Source organism: Lactuca saligna, chromosome 2, assembly GCF_052625555.1.
Source record: "Lactuca saligna cultivar CGN05327 chromosome 2, ASM5262555v1, whole genome shotgun sequence".
Lineage (NCBI taxonomy): Eukaryota > Viridiplantae > Streptophyta > Magnoliopsida > Asterales > Asteraceae > Lactuca > Lactuca saligna.
Window position 1 is genome coordinate 193,027,278 of NC_136418.1, and position 10,408 is coordinate 193,037,685.

The following is a 10,408-nucleotide window of genomic DNA, read 5'->3' on the forward strand; positions in this document are numbered from 1 at the left end:
GAAGAAATGGATTTCGGTCACATGGTTTCACTACTAGAATATATGCCTTTAGTGACACGCACTAATTTATGTTATGCAAAAGAGAGTGAGCTTAAAATAGTGTCATCTATCTAAAAGTTTTAAGAATTTAGGTCACGCATTATTGCGTGCCTTTAAATTAGTGTCTCAAGAAAAAAAGATTAAAAACATGGAGGGCGCTTTATCTTAAATGTGCGTCCTCTATAACCGTCGCTTTATAATTTTAATGAAAAGTGTGTTTAGTAGACAATAGGGGAAAACGAAATCCCCAAAATTTTGAAAACCCACCTTGTTCTTTCTATCTTTCATCTTCGCAATCGACTATCCCCTCTTATTTCTCTATTTTCAGAAGTGATGGAAAGAAGGGAGACTGGTACGGATCCGCTGGCGATGATGAACGGAGGTGCTTTCTGATCAATTTCAGAGATGGCGTTTTCGACTTGATGGTGGTGTCGGCGTACATGTGCGAATCCATATCTTTGGTACATGTGCGAATCCATATCTTTCTGATCAATTTCAGAGATGGCGTTTTCGATTTTGATGGTATGTGCGAATCCATATCCTTAGCAACATGGAATCAAATCCACCAATTTTCTTCTTGGTATCGGAAATTAGGTTTAAAAGGGTGAAATCCATATCTTTGGTACTGATGTTTACATCTCGATTTCGGATTGCTTAGACAAGAACAATGAGAGAGTCAACGATAGGAATCGTTGGAAATCTGAGTTTTGACCTGCTTCAGTTCTTCAATTATCAAGGTAATGAGCTTCTTCTTCTTCTCTTCCAACAAGCGCTAACTTCTTCTCCCTTGATGTTATCGAATTATTTCTCAAGTACTAGACAACTTCCCAAAAGTTTTAATCAACGGTCCATATGGTGGTGTTAGTAGTGGGGTTAGGAATCCCAATCATCAATATTTTGAAAGATATTTTGAATAACATTAAAACCAAAGAAGATGAAAAGAATTCCTTGGAAAACGTTAGCACTGGCAAACTACAAAAGAAAAAGTTAGGGCCAACAAACGTTAAAACAACAAGAGCTTACCAACAGAGAGACCTTCCCCTGAGATATCTGATCATTCAGATACTGGATCTCACCATGAGGTATAGTTCATAGTAAAACATGTAGGGTAAATTTTAGGAAATAGCAACATATATGCACTTTTATATCCATAATATTGCTCATATACGTTGCTTTTATTGGTAAAAAACCAATATATGTAAAAAGAGTAAATAATGTCTGCTGCTATTTCTTGCAAATTGTCCAAACAAAATGTTTAGTTATATAAAACTTTATCGTTGCAGGATGCAATCGATGAAATTCCTGATTTGGAGACTTCATTCGCAGCATTTCCCATAAAGCCTCTTCAAGCACTCAAGTAAGATTATGTTTTTTAAAGTTCTTTATCATTGATTATATTTTAGAGTAAAAAATGGAGCAACATATATAAATTGAATTAAGAACATGATTTAGAGTTCTTTTACATGTATTGATTGAAAATTATACAGGTGATGTTTTGATGTCTGTGAAGATGGTGTCCTTGTATTGGCATCAGGTTCAGTGCATCAAAAAGATTTCAATAGCATGACATTTGTGCAGACATTTTTCCTTGCACCTCAAGAGAAAGGCTACTTTGTACTCAATGATATCTTTCACTACATTGACGATCACCCAATTCATCATCATCACCCTATTGCCTATTTGACTCAAAACGATCTTCTTTCCGAGTTGAATGCCTCAAATGCTCTTCAAGAACAAGGTATTGTATCTTATTTTCTTGCATTACCCATGAATCATTAACAACTTACAAATAAAAAAATTCATGTTTTGAATGTGCTTATTCAGCATCAAGCTACATGGGAGGTTGTAGAAAATGGTTTTGTGAACAGTTACAGTTTCCAAAAGCAACAGTTGTAAGCTCCTGAGGTTGAAAATCGTCTTGAAGAGAACTATCCTGTAAAGTAAAACGGTTCAGTCAGTGCACTGCAAGATCGTTTGACTTTGGTTGAGGAACCTGTAGGAGAGCCTCAAAAGCGTACTTATGCTTCCATTGTATGCAATTCAAATTTAGCTACTTTAACTAAATACAATTTACCAAATTGCCCTTATACTGACTTTTTGTCACTTTTGTTCCTTGAAGTTGCAAGTAGAAAAAGAGTAGTTTGCACCACCATCGGCACCAAGAGAGCAGTCTGTCACAAAAAGTCCAACGCCTTTTGAGTTGAACCATGTGGAGCCCACTGCACAAAGATCTGGGGTTGAAGCTATGGAGGATTCATCTGGTGTAGAAGATGAAGGTACTTTTCTAGATTCTTATTTTCTGCTCTTTAGTCAGTTTTGATTCATTTCAGGCTATATTGTATGATTAAATTTTTGGATTGATAAATGATGTGTGTCCGTTGTAATGTAAATAGTTCATGATGGAGCTCGAGTAGAAAGTATGGATTAATTTCTCAGGGGCAACGATCTAGGGTTAATGCCAATCAATAAATTGGAACAACTTCGTAAGTATATCTTCGATATCGATATAGAAATTGAAAGGATCCGATTCGAGCAAATTTTCAATTCAAAAAAATTGTTGGAACCGCAAAACGTTTTCGATCCACAGTGTATCGCGCACGAATCAACCGTCGGTATGATTCTAGAAAGAAATCACAAAAGGGGCATAAAGTTTCTCGTATGCAAAGAGTAAGTGTCTCATACTCTTAAATCGTAATTTTTATATAACTTTAAATTCCCTCTCCCTGATTGGCTACAAAATTTTCTCTCATTTCATACTTTTGTTTATGTTGTCTACGAAGAACTACTTAAATTAATCAAGTATGCAGACCAATTTCATGGTACTTCATTTTTTTACTATTTCATGATTAACTTGTGACCTTATGCAGGCAATGCTTATGAGGGGTCGGGAAACAATTAATTTTCACAAGTAATGGATCCTTTTTTTTTTTTTTTCTAATTAATACATTAAAGATGATAAAAAAACTAGAAAATTAAATAGTCATAAAAAATGCATGCTTATTGCACCAGTGTTTTTGAGGAAGATAACGCTTGGTCTGCCTTTATTACTATTTTGCAGCCAGAAATGGTAGTGATGTTGTCTCATGGACCCGTGTTCAGTATCAGTTTTCTAAATCAAGACAATAACCCTTCACCTATTTGCCTTTCTGTTTTTATCCTCATATTTTAATTGTTTTTAGCTAATTACCAATTTACCCTTTATCTAGGAACCACTTTTTGCGGGTGGTAATAATATACCAAGGACAACACATGAGGATGGAACACTACATAGATTTCATTCTTCAACAATCTAGTCAACTGAGGTGAATAATATTGTTAATTGACCTTCATTTGGTCCCTAAATAGGCAATATACTTTTTATCAATCTTTGTGTTCATCTTAAAATCTGTAAATACTGGGAGAACTGATGACCAAGTCGAGACTTTCCATTATCAAGAATTATATGAACTGCAAAATTTCAAACAACCCTAAAATCTATGCTAAGATATCTTACTTGTCAACATTCATGTCTCAAGTATGAGAGATTTTAGGACAGGGAAATCATATATATATATATATATATATATATATATATACATATATATATATATATATACATATATATATACATATATATATATATATATATATATATATATATATATATATATATATATATATATATGGTTCTGATGGACTTTCCTCAATTGACAATGACATTACCTGATGGACGTGAAGAGTCAGTGACGAAACGTACAGCACTTGTGGCCACCACCTCTAACATGCCTATTGCTGCTCGTAAGGCTTCAATCTATACAAGTAACATGATTTCTTAGAGTAACAGATTTGGTGTTTGTAATTCTAATTAATTTGTTTTGCTCTTATTTATGTCCTTATTAAAGGTACCTCATTCATCAACTATGATGTATAAAGTGTCCATTGTATTTCAGATTATGAAGAGATAGTTGGATTGACTGTGAATGATCCTATTTTACGGACACACAAGGTATTTATTGCATATTGTAACTTGCTTTAAGATGTTGATAATCTGGAAATCAATTACACTAACCTCTTCACTTACCTTTAAGATCTAAAGATTCTAAAGCCATAGATCATTCTAAAACCTCTTGATAAATGGTCACGTTTCAATGGGTGTTGTATGTACTTTTATAAACCAGAAAACTCTCCGTAAGCTCCTTTTTTTAGTTTTTTCAACTTGTTTTTTTATCAAAAAATTTTCTAACAAATTATTTATTTTTACATGAAGGAGTTTGGATTGGGAAGATTTACTTAAACTAACAATGAAAATAATGAAGCTTCAAGTTTTCTTTTGTGGTGCCAAAATCAACAATTATATTTGGGTAAATGACACAAAAAACACTATTTTTACATAAAAATTCGATTTTGATACCGTGTTATTTTTTGTGTCAATTTTGACACTGTGTTTTTCAATTTGTTACAATTCTGACTACTTGACCGGTTAACCAGGTTACATGCTAACGTGGCATGCTGACATTATATGATGACGTGTCAAAACTGATTTTTTTTTTCTCACAAAAACATTAAGTTTTCATTTTTTTTCGATTTTGACACTAAGTTTAATTTTTTCTTTCAACTTTGACACTATGTTTTTTTGTTCCAAATCGAACATCATTTTTTCCAATTTTGTTCAATGTTGACAATTTTCTATTTGAAACCGTATAAATATTTTTTAATACATTTAAACCGTATAAATATGTTTTTTTTTTCATTTAAAAACCATAGTTTTGTATAAATACATTTTTTTACACTCAAACCATATTTTTATATATAAATTTATATATAAATATGTATTAGTTATATAAAAATTGTATTTTATATTAAATATGCAACTTTAAAATGTATTTGGAGGTTTGGAGGTGTGTAGTCGATCAAAACTCAGATATCAAGTTTGCAACCCATCAAATTTTTACATCTTATTAGAAGCTTATGGTTAGTTTGATTCTCATGATATAACTAATGCTTTGAATGTAAGAAAAAAACATTTTGTATTTAAATAAAAATGTGGTTTTTAAACGAAAAAAATATGTTTATACGGTTTAAAATGTAATAAAAAAATATATTTATACGGTTTCAAATGGAAAATAGACAAAATTGAACAAAATTTGATAAATGATGTTCGATTGGAACAAAAAAAACATAGTGTCAAAATTAAAATAAAAAATTAAACTTAGTGTCAAAATCGAAAAAAAGTAAAAACTTATTGTTTTTTGTGGAAAAAAAAATCAATTTTGACACGTCAGCATATCATGTCAGCATGCCACATCATCAAAACCGACACATCATCATGCCACATCAGCATGTAACCTGGTTAACCGGTCAAGTGGTCAGAATTGTAACAAATTGGAAAACGCAGTGTCAAATTGATACAAAAAATAACACGGTGTCAAAATTGAATTTCTACGTAAAAAGAGTGTTTTTTGTGCCATATACCCATTATATTTCTAATGCTACTCATTTGGTGGTGATGTCTTTACTAGGATTTAAAGTTAAGTTTGATACTATAGCAAGAAGGTGAATCAAATCCTTTTAATTGAAAAGCTTTATTGTGTTTTTATGTTTTTTAATATGGATATTGTTTGTGTAGTTTCTCAGCATCAGACAGACGTCTTTTAAGGGATGATAGTGTGCATTTGGTTGATTGTCAACGGCAAGAAAGTTTGAATCCTGTAGGCAGGTCTTTCATGCAGAAAGTTTATTCTTTTCAGGTTTTCTTTTTTACCATTGATTTCCTTATTGAGGAATTGTACTTTGAAAATGTTAACTCTTACCTCTTGTCCATGTAGGGCCCACCAGGAACAAGAAAAACACAAACAATTCTTGGACTTCTTAATGTCATATTACATACCAAGTGAGTATCTAAGTCTCTTAGTAACTTTGAAAGAGATTTATTACTTAAGGGTATTTTAGTAACTTTGTAAGAGATTGATTACTTGAGGGTACTTATGGTATATAATGTTATCTTCTTTTGTTAACACTGTCCTTATGTAGGGACAAAGTAAGTGAAGTAAGACGTGCGTCAGATTTAGACATTTAAGACAAGTATGCTTTTCCATTGATTATTTAATATTTACATTATTCTTATTTTACTTTTTGCATAAACACTTGAAAAAAAAGTGAATAAAATATGAAATTATTGTAGATATAATCATTTGGCAAAAGCTTCACCATGGTTATCTAGTATTAATCCTATAGGTATTGATTTGATAAGTTCTTTTTCTTTTTTATATTTTTCTTAGTGGTCTGTATATATTAATATATTATATTTTTATGTTTACAGAGCAACCATAAGTTGTGAATTCAAGCCATTACTTGCCATCCACGCCCGGACAACAGCCCAGGTAACAAACCAATGATATGGATAATTTTTTTTTTTTGACGTGATATCTGAAACAAGAAGGTGTTCCTTAATAGCAATGTAGTATTAGGTTATATTGTTAGGGAAAACCTCTTAATAACAATGTACAGTCAGATCCCCTTAATACCAATGTATTACAATTTTTTGACATGATGTTATTGGATAAACTTTATTGTTTTGGTATATATTTGTTTCCATATGTTTGTATTATGCGTAAATGATTATCGTAAAGACGAATGTATATCGTAAATGGTTGCTGAAGTTTATGACACACAAATGCATGTCATCTTTATTTATGACAGGAGATTTAATGATACGCAATGCATGTCCTAAATGCATGTCATCAGGTTACGACACGCAAATACGTGTCGTCTTCCTTTATGACAGGGCCTTCCTTGACGCGCAATACGTGTTGTAAATGCACGTCGTAAATACATGTCGTAACTATGCATCATAAATGCGTGTCGTCTTTCGTTATGACAGGGTCTTCCTTAACACACATTTGCGTGTCGTCTGAGCATTTATGACACACATTGCATGTCATAAAAGGTTGTTTTTGTAGTAGTGTTCAATGATCAGGATTCTAAGCTACCACTTAAGATTTATGATAGATTGCTTAGGAATATCTAGAAACATAGTTTTCATATGTATTTGCATTGTAAGCACTTGTTTTCCACACATTATCAATAAAGTAAATTTTGGTTTTATCTTATTTGCTTTATGATTACTATGATATTTTTGAAAATTGGTGTTTGTATTTCTGTTATTAGCAATGTCGAAAATGGATTTGATTCTTAGTTATATCGCTTGTGGTAGTGTCATAATTTACGAAGTGAGGAAGGATTCTCATCACCAAAGTTTCAATTGGACAGAAGCTTGGAATCTTACAATTCAAATTGTGTGATGTATGAGAATCTTGATCTTTGGTAAATTGAGACTAATTCTTTGTTCAAGTGTATATGTGAGTCAAGTGAAGGCCTAAAGGATCTATTACACATTAATGTAAACTAGTCAGATCCACCACAAAGGACGATAAATGTAACGCCCGTAGATCAGGGCTAGTCAATTTAGAGACGTTAGGCGTCAAAAAATGACTTTTTGATGGAAGATTATCTAGAAGGATTAATCTTAACCAAGTGGTAGTATATGTTACAAGGTTTCCGTACATATAAAGAACGCCGAAATTCGAGTTATAACGAAGAAGTTATGACTTGTCGAAGTTTCGCGACAGAACCGGCACGACACAGCGCGATGTAAAAAGTAAATTTATGTTAGAGCGATATTTAGCCTTAGCAATCTAAACGAGAATCGAAGATCTTGTTGTTGGTATCGAAGCGATAAAAAGTTAGGCGAGAACGGACGTCAAACGAAGAAGTTATGATTTTATAACGAAGTTTTACTGTCGCGGTCTATTAAAAATAAATAATAAAAATAAATCAAAATTAGCCGACAGAGTCTAAACGAAAGCTGTAGAGCGTAGTCTCACCTTTCCGGGGATATAAAGAACATCGAAAACGGAGTTCGTATGAAGAAGATATGAATTTCAGAAGTTTATTAATTATTTTGTATTTATTTTTAATCTTTAATTCAGAAGCATTATCGAAGGAGTCACCGGTCTGATCCGAGGTACGCCCCGCGTACTCTGAAGGTGTCGACATCGCAACAAGTGGCTTCGGATACGTAAGCAGTGACGTTTCTCGGACCAGTACGCTCCGCGTACTCCAAGGCTCCAGCCTCCTATAAATAGGATGCGAGGGCAGCCGACCCAAATGCCAATTTCCTCTCTTCTCTCTCCCGTTTTGCATCGTTTTGCGTACCAGAAATACCCCGAAGCCCCGGTATCATACTCTAGCCCCGAGGCAAGTCCCAAGATCCCGAAGATCCCGAGAAGTGCGGTTCCCGAGCCGAAGCTCTGCCCGCGAGAAGTTTGATTTTTGAAGAGATCTTCCAGATCTGCTGAGGATTACTACTTCTACAAGTCGTAGTGCTGTCTGATCATCTTCTGATCAAGTGAGTGTATACTACCTTTCATAAACACAATAATAATACAAGTATGGTTTGAGTGTATTAGGTATATTGTCGTTTATATGTGTGAGTGTGTTGTTACTTTCTTTTAACACATAAATATGAAGTATTTGTTATAAAACACGTGCTATGGTTTTATATATATATATATATATATATATATATATATATATATATATATTGTTGTTTATTTGAGATGAGTGTGGAATGGATGTTTTATATAGTTTTTAAATGGGTTAAACTGTATATGTATTTATATTCTACAAATATGTTGGGTAGAACATGGGTAGATGAGATAGTTGGTATGTGATAAAATGATGAGGTATGAAAGATGATTAAGAATGATATTGGCAGATGCACCAATTAGAGAATGTCATAATGCTAGCAGATGCGCTCAAGCATAGTATTGGTAGATGCACCAAAGAGAGAATGACATAATACTAGTAGATGCACTTAAGTATAGTATTGGTAGATGAACCTAAAAGAGCATGCCATAATGCTAGCAGATGCGCTTAGGAATAATATTGGTAGATGCACCAAATAGAGAATGTCATACTACTAGCAGATGCGCTTAAGGATAATATTGGCAGATGTGCCAAATAGTGAATGTCATAATCCTGGCAGAGGCGCTTAAAGGATAATGTTGGCAGATGCGCCTTATGTAGCAATGGAAGTTTGTGCTAATTCCTTAGGTCAATCCTTAGGAATGAATGAATGACGGGTAGTTGAATTCCTAGGGTAAAATCCTAAGAAATAAAGAAGATAATAGGGATGGGTAATTGAGTTGATTGTTTGATGGTTGAATATAATAATTATATTATTGTGGGTTGAAAACCCTATATGCTCACCAGGCTCCCAAGCCTGACCCTCTCAGTTTTCTTTTCATTACAAGTAATGGCACAAGGGTATAAGTTGGTGAACTTGACGAGAGATTTTGGGATTATAGATCAGTAGTTATAATTAACTATTGTCAGATCTATTTTATATTGTTTATGCTTTTGGTCTGTAACGAACATGACATCCCGAGGTTTTATTATATAATGAAAATACATTCTTTTCGAGAAATGTTTTGATAAATGGTTATCATATTTTATTTTGGGAACAAATTCCGCAACCGTTTTCTTTAAACGATCACTCTGATTTATAAAACAAAGCATAAACAAATCGGTCTTTTCCGGCCGTGAAATTGGGGATGTCACAATAAAGTCTATTCGTCATGATTTACTGTTGCTTCGGTAAATATGGTTATGCTTATAAGATTAAGTATAATTCTGATACCTTGAATTTTTTTTTTCTTTTTTCTTTTTTTTTTCTTTTTTTTAAGTATAGCAGAACGAATAAGAAGAATACATTGGGCAGAAAGATAAAAGTTTCTCCAATCTGAAAGGAAAGGAGAGTACTTTAGTATCATGTTTTATGATCATCTTAATGATTAGTAAACCATGTCACAATTGATCCTCTAAGGACACCTTGGTTCATTTGTATGACTAAGAAGAGGAATCAGGTATTGTTGAAATGGTTAAATCAAGAAGAAGAGTCATACTTCATTCCAAAATCATTTTAGATTCATAATCTAGTTACTCCAAGTTGTACCTTGAGTAAGATGTTCTAGGTAGGTTTACAACACCTCATGAAATGTGGAGTATAAATGCTTTGTTGCTCTAGCACATTTGAAATTGGAAGTTGTGATGTTTAGGTTAAAACAAATACCAACTAAGACCAATTATATGAAGTGTTTTTTTATAAGAACCCACACTAACTCTTGAATATTTGTTTGTCAAGGAATATTCCTTGACAGAGAATCTTATATGTGAAGAAGTCAGTAGGAGTCTTGTTGATCTTGAAAAGTTTTAGGAGACAATCGAGAATAAACCTTTTAGTAATCATGAGCACATGACTTAAGGTTGATAACTTATCGTGTTGATACATTCTTGTTTCTGTGCCCAGTCCGGTTAAGTTGTCCATGTA

The 10,408-nt window shown here is 33.1% G+C and overlaps 1 long non-coding RNA gene across 8 annotated transcripts; it reads left to right on the forward strand.

The window, feature by feature from the left end:
• Positions 1-278: 278 nt before the first annotated feature.
• LOC145028697 (uncharacterized) lies at positions 279-6,598 on the forward strand. Of its 8 annotated transcripts, XR_013676147.1 has the most exons (17): positions 279-1,121; positions 1,323-1,396; positions 1,527-1,777; positions 1,864-2,070; positions 2,159-2,315; positions 2,433-2,706; positions 2,907-2,947; positions 3,098-3,341; positions 3,757-3,816; positions 3,921-4,024; positions 4,107-4,379; positions 5,538-5,571; positions 5,645-5,765; positions 5,844-5,908; positions 6,049-6,099; positions 6,200-6,252; positions 6,338-6,598. It is a non-coding gene; the product is annotated as an uncharacterized LOC145028697 (long non-coding RNA). The 8 variants fall into 8 exon arrangements; XR_013676146.1 differs by lacking the exon at positions 4,107-4,379; XR_013676149.1 differs by lacking the exon at positions 4,107-4,379 and having other exon boundaries at positions 3,969-4,024.
• The last annotated feature ends 3,810 nt before the right edge of the window (positions 6,599-10,408 follow it).